Here is an 8,772-nt window from a genome sequence, read left to right as displayed (position 1 = left end):
TAAATTGTTTAATATGGATACAGATAAACATTTGGTTTTACAGAAGAACAAACGCAGCGCCAGAGAAAATTATCTTTCAGTTGAGTTTTATGTTTATCTGTTGAAATAATGTCACAAACATAAATGGTTGCAACACTTTGTGTAGGTGTTTCAAAATAAAAGCACTCCAGCGTTTCTGTAGACGGAATCCATTCTTTTGTTTAAAAAGATTTTATTGTTAAATATTTGCAGGAGCAGAATATGCAAGACTTCATACAAGGGACTACTTTAATACAAGGAAATAGTCACATTTATGGTCATATTCAAGTCAAAGCCCATGTAAAAAAACATTGTGCTGCAGTAGCAGCTCCTCTGCAGTACGTATTGTTGAACTGAAGCTAAATATTGTGCACTGAACAGATGCTGTAAATATGAATTGATATTAATGTGAATATTGTTCATTGAATAGATAAAGTTGCATAACTGCCTTTCTTTGTGTATATTTATGCTTGTACATTCAGCCTTTAACAGAAATTGCAAAAACTAATAAATTTCACCCTCCTAAGTGGGTTTCTTTGAAGATATCAGGGTGGTAGATCTCGGCTTACGTTTGAAATTAAAAAGTGATCTTGGGCTCGAAAAGGTTGGTGACCACTGCACTAATATAATACAATTTTAATGTGTAAGAACTCCATACTGCACATTCACTGTTTAATCCAAAACCATATTCAAAAACATAGTTGAAAATCCACAGAAGATAAGGACACAAACTTTGTTTATAAGTAACACTTCCTCTGCAATAATGCCATACTTTTATGTTTCCTGTCATTTTATTAGGGACGGACGAGCCTGAAGGACACAGCTGTGCTGACCGTGTTCTGTCTCTTTTGGCAAAGAAGAGGGGAAAAAAACACTGTTTTTATCTAAAGTGTATCAAATCAGAAAGTAAAAGATGAACACTGTTTTGATAACAGTGTGTAGAGATTATAATCATATCTAAACTGTATAAACAGGCTAAATAAACGAGGTGGTAATAGTAATGGTGGTTATACGAGCCTGTATCAGAACATTTGTGACACATAGTTACTATCACATGCAACTTACATGTGTAGCTTATAAATATTAACTTATAATTACAATCAAGTGACAACTAAACACACAACTCTATACTAAAGTGATGTGAAAACTTAGACTGAGGTAGTTAACTGGCTTCAATTTGTTCACTAGACGTGTTAAATAAACGGTAAATTAACACAATTACATATTAAAAACGACTTGAGGCATGTAAGCATATGCAGCATGATCATGATAATAGATAAATCAATAGGTTTTGTTGTTGTATAGTTTCAGGGTAACTAACCTCTTGCTAAGTTCGTTGTGACGGCCGCGGCCATCCTGAAGCAACAACACCGCTGCACTAGCCAGTTAGCAGCAGCGGGTAGCATGTAGCCTAGCTCCTTAGCCTGAGCTAACTAGGTAACGTTGAGCTCTGTGGGCGTGGCTCAGTTGTCAGTCGTCACACAGCCCACCTCAGCTCCACTCACGCTCCTCCTCTTTGCATATTTATGGGTTAGCCAGGAACTTGGAGGAGTCAGGCAAGATGGCGCTGCGTGAAACGCCCACTGAGAGTCTTCAGAAAACCAACGGGTGACGTAACGGACACTACATCCATCTTTATGTACAGTCTATGATTTAAACCAGTAAAGTTAACCACTGTTCTTCTACAAAAATCACTGACCGTCTGCTTCACGTGAACAAGCTCTGATCTCACTGCGTGTGTGTTACTCTGAGCGAGTGACTGGGGGCGGAGCCTCGGGGCCTGTGTGTGTGTGCGCTGTCTGGGAGCACCCACACACACATATTCTATCGCTCCTGGTATTTCACATTATGGCCTGATACGATGATGATTTAAAAAATGTCAGGAGTTCACCACGTTCACTCCAGCGAAAGTGAACGTCACTCACGTTCACGTTCATCATATGAAAACTGATTCGTTCAGTTCATTGTTCATGAAAAATATAATTGTTCATGGATAACACTGTACAGGGAGCAGGGGCGGCTCCTGGCATAGGCGACATAGGCGGTTGCCTAGGGCGCAAAATGCTGAGAGGGCGGCACAAGAGACTGATTTATCATGACGTGACACATGCAATGTAAACCAATGCATTAACGTCACACCATCATCCTCTAACCCCGGGACGCACCGGAGGTAGAAGCGCCGCGAAGCGCCACGAAAAGCTGTGCGCCTCCTTTCCGCGCCCATGTTAAATAATTGGGCTGTTCGCACCGGCAGCGTAGTGCCGGGAAGCACTGGGAAGCGCCGTGGCCGGCTCGGGATCTGCAGGGATGGTTTCGGGGTCTGTTCTATTTTTTTCGCTCGCCGCGAGCAAATCGGGCCGGAAAACACTCGAAAATCGAATCGGGGGGGGGTGGCAGCTATTTTTATTATTTTTATAGCCTACAATTTTGTCTGCCTGTGTGTGCATCTGTATACAGTCCAAAGGTTATTGGGGATGCATGACAATTTGCGTGTGTATGTTGGGGGGCGCCAATCTGAAATCTCGCCTAGGGCGCCAACATTGCCAGGGCCGGCCCTGACAGGGAGCCACTGAGGAGGGGCTGAAGAGCCGCATGCCGACCCCTGCTCTAAGTGAAAGTAAATGAATAGGAGTGCCCTAATTGTAAATTGTAGGGGGCGCTATTGAGCCATTTTTGGATGCACTTTCTCAAGCACGTTACATTAAAATACGTACATTTTCACCAGACCTGACCCGCCCGCGATATTTGGTGAGTTTTCGAGTATGTTAAGCCCCCCAAAAAGGTTATTCATTTGTAAGAAGAAGAAAAATCACAGCAAAAACAATTATGGTCCTTCCACTGTCCTGCTCGGGACCTAATAATAGTCTTTCATAATTGTAAAGTGATTGTAAATACAAGACAACACACACGACACTGCTCTATTTGAAATAAAATGAAATGGTAAATGGTCTGTGTTTATGTAGATCTTTTCTAGTCTTTTAGTCTAGTCTCGAGCCCTTTCCCGGCTTACAAACAAGCGCCTTTTTCAACTGAAAAGTGAAACTTTTTACCTGTCCTCCACATCAACTAGAAACAACAATGTGAAGTTTTAAGTTGGACCCATGAAATCTCGACCAATTAGAGACAGGACAGTGACGCAGCCTGAGCAGGGGGACGTATTGTGGGGATGCCACCCACCAGTGTGGTGAATTCCTGCCTGGTTGTGAAACTTTTGTTCCTGGAGAGTGAACAGAAAAAAAATATTTTTAAACATTAGACATGATAATGATGCATCAGCAGCTTGTGAGGATGATAAAGGTCTGAATCAGTGAATAAACTGTGAATACAGAAGAGTCTCACCAAAGAGAGTGCCCTTAAAACCAGGGACCAGCTCGTGTGCCGGACAACCCTCACTGTCCTGCTGCAACAGAGAGGTGCCTCACCCTTGGTCACCTGGCCTGTCCTGGTGTAGAGTGGGACGTCAGGTGGATCCCGGATGTGGTGATGACAGGACGTTAGAGTTTAGTTCTCTTACGAGATGAAACTTTAAAATCCAACTTCAAACTGTCAGAGGTGAAGCAGATGTACCTGGATACAGGACATGTGTGTCATCTGTGTGCTCCAGATGTACCTTGTGCGCTCCTGGTCCAGGCTTGGGATGATTATGCTGTCTGTGGTGAACATGAACACCTTCGGCAGCTTATTGAGACGCTCGGTCTCCTGTGCCCTGCTTCAAGCTCCACCTCCATCTACCTTTGGATGTGTCGCCGGTCTGCAGGGTTCTCTCCCCTGGCTGTGATGTGGGCCTTGCTATCTTGGTGGTGACGGGCTGGCTGGCTTCTTCTTTACTCCGCTTGGCCACCTGAACAGCCACAGGACTGGGCCCGAGCATAAGCTGGGTGGAGCTAGGCAGGAAAAAGAACATTGCCTCAAATTCCATCCAAAATAAATAAAAAAAGGAATATGTTGGAAGCTGCTCGTCAAGATTATTGAAGCTATTTTGTTTAAGAAATTGGTGCCGTTTCAATTATGTCTCCTAAATACCGACCCTTCTGGTCGATATCTGATTGTCTCAGGAAGCATTAATAATATTCCTATATCACTTGTCTTCATATTTATGGACCTAATATTGATGAGCCTGACTTTTTTCAGAAGGTTTACAATTTATTAACTGACTTTAAGTCTTCCACTGGGGAAACTTGTGATATAGATGACTATTTTAGAGAGCTACATACAAAGTTATACACTTCAAGCTGTAATGCATCTGATGAGGCTATCGAGAAATTCCTGGATTCTTTTGAATTACCTAAAATAAGTGACTCTGCTAAGCTTGATCTTTATTCTACTTTTACAGTTTGTGAAATTAAAGAGGCAATAAAATCAATTCCAAGCGGTAAGGCTGCAGGGCCAGATAGGTTTGGTGCAGAATATACAGTGACTTCATTGCCCCCCTGCTATTTAGAATGATTAAACATTCAATAGCCCATGAGATATTTCCACAGTCCTTTTATGAGGCCAATATTTGTCTACTACTTAAGAAACCGAATGAATATTCAGATCCATTGGCATGGATCTGAATATTCTGAGGGGTCTACTAGTCTAGTAGACCCCTCAGTCTACTAGACTATGATCAGAAAGTGGTAGCAAAAATGCTGGCCACTAAGCTGGGCAGGCATATATCCTCTCTAATACATCTGTAGCCTGTAGTTATTTTGCAAGATGCAGAATGGCCGTTTGATCAGATTGAATGGAGATGTAAGCACGCCACATTAAAATGACAACAAGTAATACAATGAAGACAGGATGATACACGTTTCTAAGTAATACATACCACAACTTCAGAGTAATGCAGTTTTGTTAGACAGCACAATTCAAAGCAATACAATGATCATAAAATTACTTCAAAGTAATACAATTACACAACTTCAAAGGAATATCATTATTTTAAGACTAAATCAATTTAATTACACAGCAGACACAAATTGTGAATGAACGGCATAATTTGGTTGTTTGGGAGAGGTTATGAGTCCGGTAAGTAGGCTGTTATACACTATTATGAGTTGACTGGTTTCAGTAAAGCGTGTGTCCCTCGCAATGAGGGCGAGTCTCTGTGGTGCTGTTCTATGCAAGTGATTTATGGTGGCATTTAGGTCAGGTGAGTGTCCCTGTTAGGCTGGGGCTCAGTAGTGTGGGCTTGGGGGATTTAGTGCGTAAATACCCACCACAATAGCACCTGAAGACTAGAGGGTTGCTTTAGTTAGATTCTCGTTAGGCAGTCAGGCATTTGCACACATAGACAAGCCCCGGCCCTATTTCTTCCTCGAGAGAAAGTGCCCTCCTGGGGTGCTTTTTTTTTTTTTACCATAAATTAATATTATATTCCTGTTTGTGCACAGCCTCCCTGTCAAACAAATATATTGATTGAATAAGAAATATAAATATCAGGTCGGGAGATTAGATTTAGGCCCAATCTCATTTGATCCCTTCTCCCTACCCTTTAGCCGTACCCCTCTGTTTTGTGCGTTCGCGTTTAGGAGTAGGGTGTCCTGACTCTTGTTGGGATGGAGGGGTAGGAGCAAGTGTCAGGGCTGTACAGCCCTCGAAACTGAGATTTTTCAGACCAACACTTCAAACCAAGCACTGCATGAAAAGAAGAATTTGTGTCAGTGGAATTTCAGGTTAACGACTGTTCACAGGAATCTACAGGCAGCACAGAAAACTGCCAGGAACTGCCGGGAATTGACGTGGGGTTCCAGTTTCGGGGAGTTTTACAAGCCTGAGGAGCTTGGCAGTTGACCCCCCTGCTCCTGTGACAAAACTGTGATCTTTACAAATGCAAATTCAGGCGAAAATTTGGCTTTTCGTGCAGTGAAGGGCTGTGAAAATTTCCCAGAATGCCTTGCATATCACCGGCAAAAAGCTACAAAAGCGACCTGAGAGACCCACAAATGCAGCATTTTCTCCATTAATAAGGATTTGAAAATTATTATAATAATTGCAATATCTTAGTTTAATATCGTTTCAATGTATTATAGTGATTTTTTTCACAACAACCTTACAATAAATTGCTACCATTACACCTGCCGATCTCTCGGTAGCTAGCATGCTAACGTTACATCATTATTGCTGATTTATGCACGATAATCCCGTATTTTGACATAATTCCATGTCGCATCTCCCCTCTCTGAAGATATATGATGTAATTAATTTAACTAGCGTATAGCAGCAAGGTTAATGAACTTTCAGAATCAGAATTCTGAAAGTTAATTGCTCCTCTAATAATGCATCCTGGCAGGGTTTCCTACAGACCACTGCTAGTAGCCTGATGCAGTGTGCTTTTTATTTATACGTGAAATAATGCAGGGCATCCAAGCTTTTTAATTTCCATTTGATGAATTGGCAAATGCCATTGTGCTATATACCATTATTGCCACAGTATGGAGGGAAAGCAGAAAAGACATGTCCTGAGCATTTACCTGGTAATTTGATTCACCTGGTAATTTGATTCACCTGCATTAGCACAGATGTTATTGAGCTATTATAGGTTTGTCACTTTAGTATATGCAAGCAATAGTGATGGTTTATTTAAGATCTCAGCAATGTTATTACAATGACATCCCTGGCAAAACTTTTTGTCGTGTCTATTTACATCTAAGACTATTGATGACATATCAGGTTCTCGCGACGACTACTGATGACGTAACAGTTCCTTGCAACGACTTCTTAAAAAGGGCTTTCCCAATTCATAAGGGAAGATTTCAACCACTGCCACTCCGTTTCAAGGGGCAGGATAACCCTCGAAAACAAGGGGTAGGGGTAGGGAGAAGGGGTGAAATGGGATTGGGGCTTAGTCTCTATAGTCTACTATACAAAAAGTTATTTAACAATAAACAATAAAGTTGCTGTATTTTTGCATTTTCTCAATGCAGTGTTTTTTCGAGTAAAATTAACAAATTGAGTCGGAGAGGAGAGCAGAATTCATTAAGCCTAATTCTTGCAACTAAACATAGGCCTACTTTGTAGTTTGGAGGGTAGGTTGGTTCGCTTATTTTAGTAGAGAACAGCCTCAGTGTTATGTGAAAATCTTTGACTTTGATTTTGAAGTGTTATGTAATGTATTTCAATACCACCAAAAAAAGACAAATTATTTTAGTAGCATAGAAAACATGCACATTGTGGCATAGTTTTCTTTGTTGTTGCCTGTAATAAACCTAGTGAATACTAAAGAAGACCATTGTTGGGACCTGGTATTTGTGAACTACAGTTCGGCCTACATGTGTAGTCAAAAGCCTAAGGCTGCATGTCCTTTGTTCTGGAGAAAACCAGACCCTCCAGAACTCAGTCTCCCAGGGTGCCTCAACGTCACACAGAGGTGTGAAAACCGACCGGAGACACAAGAGTCAACCACTATTGGTCACTCTGGGCCCCATGACCTATGAGGTCGCCGGGCCAATATAAGCCCTGTTCTCCCCCTCTTCTATCTCTTTCTACGCCACCCTCAACAGGAGAAGGGTGTCCAGCTTCTTTCTGCACCCCACGAGAGGAGAAGGGTGTCCAGCCTCTTTTCGACTCATCTTTTCACGAAACCCTCAATGGAGGAGAGGTGCAGCTTCCACTCACCTCAACAAGGAAACCTCCTCCAATCCAAGCTCTACCAACCTTCAAGCAGCGACGCGATGTCCTGACGGAGAACTTCAAACAGCAACTGAGCTGTACCGCACAGCAGAACTACAAAGGCAGGAGCCACAAAACCAGCAAGACGACTTCACAGAACTTCGAACAGCACATCAACCTTTATTCGATTCCTTGTGATGTTTATAAGCTTGATTTGTGTTGCTGTGATATTTTGGTTACAAGTTATTTGAAAGTTAATGTTAGTTATGCTCTTCAGTCTTTCCTTGCATGCATCTAGTAACTTTCTCTAATTTGGCACCAACACACACACAGACACACGCATAACTCAGCACCCATCTCTCTACATGTCATAAACATTCCAAAGGGGGGGAGTCCGTTATCTTTAGAGTGGCCAGCCGCCATTTTGGAAGCACGCTGACTCACACAGACACACACACGCATACTCACATACATATCTTTATTTAGTAAGTACACCGTTAGTAATTTGTGTTTTTATACTTTATTACCTTCATAATAAATGTTTTTCTTTCAGAAATGTTTTTTCATTAATGTTGCATAATTGAATTTTGCCAACCTCTACACTGTCAAGAACTCTATATCCTTCAACTTAGCTAGCTATCTATATGGTAATTTTGGTTATAGTTATTAATTTAATTGTTAATCAGAGTTCCAAATTTGTAGTTAGTACTTTTATGAGACTTAATCAATAAATTGGCTATCTTTTCCCTTCCTTTGAAGGGTGGTGCCCGAGGTAACTTTCATCAATTAAAGTTATTATTTAATATTAATATTTTTAATATTAATATTCAATATTTTATTTTGATAACGAAATTTATTGAATGCCGAAAGGCACACCATTTTATGGTATCACGTTTAATGCATTATTGCACAACACCATTGTCTCTGTGTGAACTGTTGACTATTTAACAATTGTGTGAGGGTATCAATATAAATTAGTAAGTAAGTCAGAGATGTGCTACTATATTTATCTTTTTGTTTAAAAACTTTTTTTTTTATAATTATGAGAAGTGCACTTTTTGTCACTTGAGCCCCTGGCCCCAAAATGTCTTTGCACGTCCTGTAATGACATTTTTTAGATCTAACTGTTTGACCTGGATATACTGTATACTCAGTGAGTTC

The 8,772-nt window shown here is 41.1% G+C and overlaps 1 long non-coding RNA gene across 1 annotated transcript; it reads right to left on the bottom strand.

The window, feature by feature from the left end:
• Nucleotides 1-597: 597 nt before the first annotated feature.
• LOC118120280 lies at nucleotides 598-5,725 on the bottom strand. The gene is made up of 3 exons (XR_004698199.2): nucleotides 3,586-5,725; nucleotides 3,358-3,460; nucleotides 598-3,235 (listed from the first exon to the last, which is right to left on the bottom strand). It is a non-coding gene; the product is annotated as an uncharacterized LOC118120280 (long non-coding RNA).
• Between the last annotated feature and the right edge of the window lie 3,047 nt (nucleotides 5,726-8,772).

Source organism: Hippoglossus stenolepis, chromosome 13, assembly GCF_022539355.2.
Source record: "Hippoglossus stenolepis isolate QCI-W04-F060 chromosome 13, HSTE1.2, whole genome shotgun sequence".
NCBI classification, from domain to species: Eukaryota; Metazoa; Chordata; class Actinopteri; order Pleuronectiformes; family Pleuronectidae; genus Hippoglossus; species Hippoglossus stenolepis.
The sequence above is the reverse complement of the archived record's forward strand: the minus strand, read 5'-3'. Positions and strand labels throughout refer to the sequence as shown.